Here is a 6,893-nt window from a genome sequence, read left to right as displayed (position 1 = left end):
CATTTGCATAACTAAACATTCCCTATGACGTAACATGCATCTGCATCTCTTAGAAACTATTCCCAATCACGTAACATGCACCTGCGTCTCTTAGAAAACACTCCCTATGAAGTAACATGCACCTGCACTTGCCCTAAGGGAATTGCAGTTAAACTTTATTCGTCAGTAAAGGAAGAAAGAATTAGTGGACATATGTTTCATGGAAAGCAGAGGGGCATCACTACTATCACCCACTTTCTTTTTTTTTTCCTTGACTATTTGTCTTCATTGTTTTATTGATTTTTAACTAGTTAACCCTCCATTCCCCTGAAAAATACCTCCATTGGACAGTTCTCATGGAATGTCCCCCCCCCCCCCCCCCCCGCAGACAATATCTCTAGGGAATTCATCCACTGTAGATAATTGCCCCCCGAAAATTCTTTCTCCATGTAAAATTAAGCAGCGAAAGAAACGAATAAAAGGATATATATATATATATATATATATATATATATATATATATATATATATATATATATATATATATATATATATATATATATATATATATATATATACATATATATATATACATATATATATATATATATATATATATATATATATATATATATATATATACATAAATATATATATATATATATATATATATATATATATATATATATATATATATATATATATATATATATATATATATATATATATATATATATATATATATATACTAGCTGTTGCGAGTTGCCCCAACACCTATTTGGTTGGGGTGCTTCGCGCGCCCCCCAAGCCCCCCCCCCGCGCGCGTAAGTATATATATATATATATATATATATATATATATATATATATATATATATATATATATATATATATATATATATATATATATATATATATATATATATATATATATATATATATATATATATATATATATATATATATATATATATATATATATATATATATATATATATATATATATATATACTAGCTGTTGCGTGTTGCCCCAACACCTATTTGGTGGGGGTGCTTCGCGTGCCCCCCAAGCCCCCCCTCCGCGCGTAAGTCATTACGCGCCATATTAGTTACGCGCCATTGTAGTTGTGTCCCACCTGTGAATATATATAGATATACATATAAATATGTATATATATATATATATATATATATATATATATATATATATATATATATATATATATATATATATATATATATATATATATATATCTATATATATAAAAATAAGTTGTCTGTCTGTCTGTGGATGGATGGATCAGGTGACGTCACCTGAAAAAACTGGATCAGGTGACGTCAAAACTGAAAAAACTAAAAAAAGGCAAAAACTACAAAAAAAACTAAAAACTAATAAAAAAAATAAAAAAGCTAAAAAACTAAAAAAACTAAAAAAAGGCAAAAACTACAAAAAAAAACTAAAAACTAATAAAAAAGCTAAGAAACTAAAAAAACTAAAAAAAGGCAAAAACTACAAAAAAAACTAAAAACTAATAAAAAAGCTAAGAAACTAAAAAAACTAAAAAAAGGCAAAAACTACAAAAAAAACTAAAAACTAATAAAAAAAATAAAAAAGCTAAAAAACTAAAAAAACTAAAAAAACTAAAAAAAGGTAAAAAACTAAAAAAACTAAAAACTAAAAAAAAATAAAAAAAAGGAAAAAACTGAAAAATAAGCTAAAATAAAGGTAAAAACCAATAAAAAACTAAAAAAAAAAACTGAAAAAACTAAAAAAAGGCAAAAACTACAAAAAAAAACTAAAAACTAATAAAAAAAGTAAAAAAGCTAAAAAACTAAAAAAACTAAAAAAAGGTAAAAAACTAAAAAAACTAAAAAATTAAAAAAAAACTAAAAAAAAGGAAAAAACTGAAAAATAAGCTAAAATAAAGGTAAAAACCAATAAAAAACTAAAAAGAAAAAAGGAAAAAACTAAAAAAAATTTTCATCTAAAAAACTAAAAAAAACTAAAAAAGGTAAAAACTAAAAGAACTAAAAAAGAAAAAAATAAATGACGAAACTCAAAGAGAAAGCGACCAGGACAAAAGGAATGTTCGATTAGCAATCAACAAAGCACCGGGACACAGGGAGTATAAATGACGACCAGGACATAAGTAAAAAAACTATCTATATATATAAAAATAAGTTGTCTGTGGATCTGTGGATCGTGGATCAGGTGACGTCACCTGAAAAAACTGGATCAGGTGACGTCAAAACTGAAAAAACTAAAAAAAGGCAAAAACTACAAAAAAAACTAAAAACAAATAAAAAAAATAAAAAAGCTAAAAAACTAAAAAACTAAAAAAAGGCAACAGGGGGATGTAAATGACGACCGGGACACCGGGACAGGGAATGGTCGATTAGCAATCACCATCAACAAAGCTCAAGGGCAATCATTAGAATCATGAGGTATAGATCTGAATACAGATTGTTTTCCCATGGACCATTATATGTTGCATGTTCAAGAGTCGGTAAACCTGACAATCTATTTATATGCAAAGACAATGGGACAGCAAAGAATGTTGTATATTCGCAAGTTTTACGTAGTTAAAACCATATATATATATATATATATATATATATATATATATATATATATATATATATATATATATATATATATGTATATATATATATATATATATATATATATATATATATATATATATATATATATATATATATCTATATTCACAGGTGGGACATAGGGACACAACTACAATGGCGCGTAACTATTATGGCGCGTAACGACTTACGCGTGCGGGGGGGCTTGGGGGGGCGCGAAGCGCCCCCACCAACTTGGTGTTGGGGTGGCGCGAAGCGCCACCCCAACAGCTAGTATATATATATATATGTGTGTGTGTGTGTGTGTGGGTTTTAACTACGTAAAACTTGCGAATATACAACATTCTTCGCTGTCCCATTGTCTGTACATATAAATAGATTGTCAGGTTTACCGACTCTTGAACATGCAACATATACTCGTCCATGGGAAAAACAATTCGTATTCAGATCTATACCTCATTATTCTAATGATTGCCCTTGAGCTTTGTTGATGGTGATTGCTAATCAAACATTCCCTGTGTCCCCATGGTCATTTATATATCCCCCCTGTGCCCCCCGGCGTCCCTGTTGTTGTTGTGTCCCTGTGTCCCAGTCGTCATTTATAGTCGACAAACATGACGTCAGTCGACACACACGTCCCAGTCGTCATTTTTGTCCCGGTGTCCAAGTCTGTAATTTCTATTTGAGTGTCCCGGTCGTCATTTATATTCCCTGTGTCCCGGTCTGTATATACATTCGTTTGTGAATTGGTTTATGATGAAATGATTTTTTTGTTTTTTTCCTTTTTTTCTTTTTTGTTTTTTTTTTTGTTTTTACCTTTTTTAGCTTTTTTAGTTTTTTTTTCTTTTTTTTTTAGTTTTTTTTGTAGTTTTTGCCCTTTTTAGTTTTTTTTATTTTTAGTTTAATTTTGTTAGTTTTATTTTTCTTCTTTATTTTTAGTTTTTTTCCTTTTTTCAGTTTTTTTCTTTTTCAGTTTTTAGTTTTTTTTTAGTTTTTTTATTAGTTTTTTTTCTTTTTACCTTTTTTATAGTTTTTTTTCTTTTTTAGTTTTAAGTTTTTTACCTTTTTTTAGTTTTTTAGCTTTTTTAGTTTTTTTAGTATTTTCTTTTTAGTTTTTTTTTGTAGTTTTTACCTTTTTTAGTTTTTTTTCTTCTTTTATATTAATGCTAAAGCCAAGGTTCGAGCCTGGAACCTCTCGGACCTAGAACCTGGAACATAACGCTTTACCAACTCAGCTACTTCGGCTTGAATACATTTACTTTTTTTTCGTTTCAGTTTTTTTCCTTTTTTTGTTTTTTTTTTCTTTTTCAGTTTTTAGTTTTTTTAGTTTTTTATTAATTTTTAGTTTTTTTTCTTTTTAGTTTTTTTGCAGTTTTTACCTTTTTTTTAGTTTGTTTTTAGTTTTTTAGCTTTTTTAGTTTTTTTAGCATTTTCTTTTTAGTTTTTTTTGTAGTTTTTACCTTTTTTAGTTTTTTGTTCTTCTTTTGTATTAATGCTAAAGCCAAGGTTCGAACCTGGAACCTCTCGGACCTAGAACCTGGAACATAACGCTTTACCAACTCAGCTACTTCGGCTTGAAGACATTCGTTTTTGAATTGGTATATGATGAAATAATTCAGACGTCATATGCGGACAGACAGACAGACACACAGACAGACAGACAGACAGACAGACAACTTATTTATATATATATACTAGCTGTTGGTGGGGCGCTCCATCACCTAGTTGGTGGGGCGCTTCGCGCCCTCCAAGCCTCCCTCGCGCGTAAGTCGTTACGCGCCATATTAGTTACGCGCCATTGTATTTGTGTCCCTGTGTCCCATCTGTGAATAGATATATATATATATATATATATATATATATATATATATATATATACTAGCTGTTGGGGTGGCGCTTCGCGCCACCCCAACACCTAGTTGGTGGGGGCGCTTCGCGCCCCCCCCCAAGCCCCCCCGCGCGCGTAAGTCGTTACGCGCCATTGTAGTTGTGTCCCTATGTCCCACCTGTGAATATAGATATATATATATATATATATACATATATATATATATATATATATATATATATATATATATATATATATATATATATATATATATATATATATATATATATATATATGGTTTTAACTACGTAAAACTTGCGAATATACAACATTCTTTGCTGTCCCATTGTCTTTGCATATAAATAGATTGTCAGGTTTACCGACTCTTGAACATGCAACATATAATGGTCCATGGGAAAACAATCTGTATTCAGATCTATACCTCATGATTCTAATGATTGCCCTTGAGCTTTGTTGATGGTGATTGCTAATCGACCATTCCCTGTCCCGGTGTCCCGGTCGTCATTTATATCCCCCTGTTTCCCCCGGTGTCCCCGTTGTAGTTGTGTCCCTGTGTCCCGGTCGTCATTTATATTCCCTGTGTCCCGGTCGTCATTTGTATCCCGGTGTCCCGGTCTGTATATACATTCGTTTTTTAGTTTTGTTTTTCTCCTTTATTTTTTTCCTTTTTTTTTCTTTTTTAGTTTATTTAGATTTTTATATTTTTTAGTTTTTTTATTAGTTTTTAGTTTTTTTTTCTTTTTTTTTTGTAGTTTTTACCTTCTTTTTAGTTTTGTTAGTTTTTTTTTTTACTTATGTCCTGGTCGTCATTTATACTCCCTGTGTCCCGGTGCTTTGTTGATTGCTAATCGAACATTCCTTTTGTCCTGGTCGCTTTCTCTTTGAGTGTCGTCATTTATTTTTTTCTTTTTTAGTTCTTTTAGTTTTTACCTTTTTTAGTTTTTTTTAGTTTTTTAGATGAAAATTTTTTTTAGTTTTTTCCTTTTTTTCTTTTTAGTTTTTTATTGGTTTTTACCTTTATTTTAGCTTATTTTTCAGTTTTTTCCTTTTTTTTAGTTTTTTTTTATTTTTTATTTTTTTTAGTTTTTTACCTTTTTTTAGTTTTTTTAGTTTTTTTATTTTTTTAGCTTTTTTACTTTTTTTATTAGTTTTTAGTTTTTTTTGTAGTTTTTGCCTTTTTTTAGTTTTTTCAGTTTTTTTTTAGTTTTTTATTGGTTTTTACCTTTATTTTAGCTTATTTTTCAGTTTTTTCCTTTTTTTTAGTTTTTTTTAGTTTTTAGTTTTTTTAGCTTTTTACCTTTTTTTAGTTTTTTTAGTTTTTTTAGTTTTTTAGCTTTTTTATTTTTTTTATTAGTTTTAGTTTTTTTTGTAGTTTTTGCCTTTTTTTAGTTTTTTTAGTTTTTTAGCTTTTTTATTAGTTTTTAGTTTTTTTTGTAGTTTTTGCCTTTTTTTAGTTTTTTTCTTTTTAGTTTTTTTGTAGTTTTTACCTTCTTTTTAGTTTTGTTAGTTTTTTTTTTTACTTATGTCCTGGTCGTCATTTATACTCCCTGTGTCCCGGTGCTTTGTTGATTGCTAATCGAACATTCCTTTTGTCCTGGTCGCTTTCTCTTTGAGTGTCGTCATTTATTTTTTTCTTTTTTAGTTCTTTTAGTTTTTACCTTTTTTAGTTTTTTTTAGTTTTTTAGATGAAAATTTTTTTTAGTTTTTTCTTTTTTTCTTTTTAGTTTTTTATTGGTTTTTACCTTTATTTTAGCTTATTTTTCAGTTTTTTCCTTTTTTTAGTTTTTTATTTTTTATTTTTTTTAGTTTTTTACCTTTTTTTAGTTTTTTTTAGTTTTTTTAGTTTTTTAGCTTTTTTACTTTTTTTATTAGTTTTTAGTTTTTTTTTGTAGTTTTTGCCTTTTTTTAGTTTTTTCAGTTTTTTTTTTAGTTTTTTATTGGTTTTTACCTTTATTTTAGCTTATTTTTCAGTTTTTTTCCTTTTTTTAGTTTTTTTTTTAGTTTTTAGTTTTTTTAGTTTTTTACCTTTTTTTAGTTTTTTAGTTTTTTAGCTTTTTTATTTTTTTTATTAGTTTTTAGTTTTTTTTGTAGTTTTTGCCTTATTTTAGTTTTTTTAGTTTTTTAGCTTTTTTATTAGTTTTTAGTTTTTTTTGTAGTTTTGCCTTTTTTTAGTTTTTTTAGTTTTTTAGCTTTTTTATTTTTTTTATTAGTTTTTAGTTTTTTTTGTAGTTTTTGCCTTTTTTTAGTTTTTTCAGTTTTCAGTTTTGTCACCTGATCCAGTTTTTTCAGGTGACGTCACCTGATCCATCCACAGACAGACAGACAACTTATTTTTATATAGATAGATATATATATATATATATATATATATATATATATATATATATATATATCTATATATATAAAAATAAGTTGTCTGTCTGTGGATGTGTGGATGGGTCAGGTGACGTCACCTGAAAAAACT

General features: G+C 27.4%; 1 protein-coding gene across 1 annotated transcript in view; it reads left to right on the top strand.

Annotated features, from left to right (window-relative positions):
- Nucleotides 1-6,893, top strand: part of LOC136041512 (diacylglycerol kinase theta-like) — a 114,006-nt gene that overhangs the window by 104,857 nt on the left and 2,256 nt on the right. The window lies entirely within an intron of this gene.

This window comes from Artemia franciscana, unplaced genomic scaffold (assembly GCF_032884065.1).
Source record: "Artemia franciscana unplaced genomic scaffold, ASM3288406v1 PGA_scaffold_23, whole genome shotgun sequence".
Lineage (NCBI taxonomy): Eukaryota > Metazoa > Arthropoda > Branchiopoda > Anostraca > Artemiidae > Artemia > Artemia franciscana.
The sequence above is the reverse complement of the archived record's forward strand: the minus strand, read 5'-3'. Positions and strand labels throughout refer to the sequence as shown.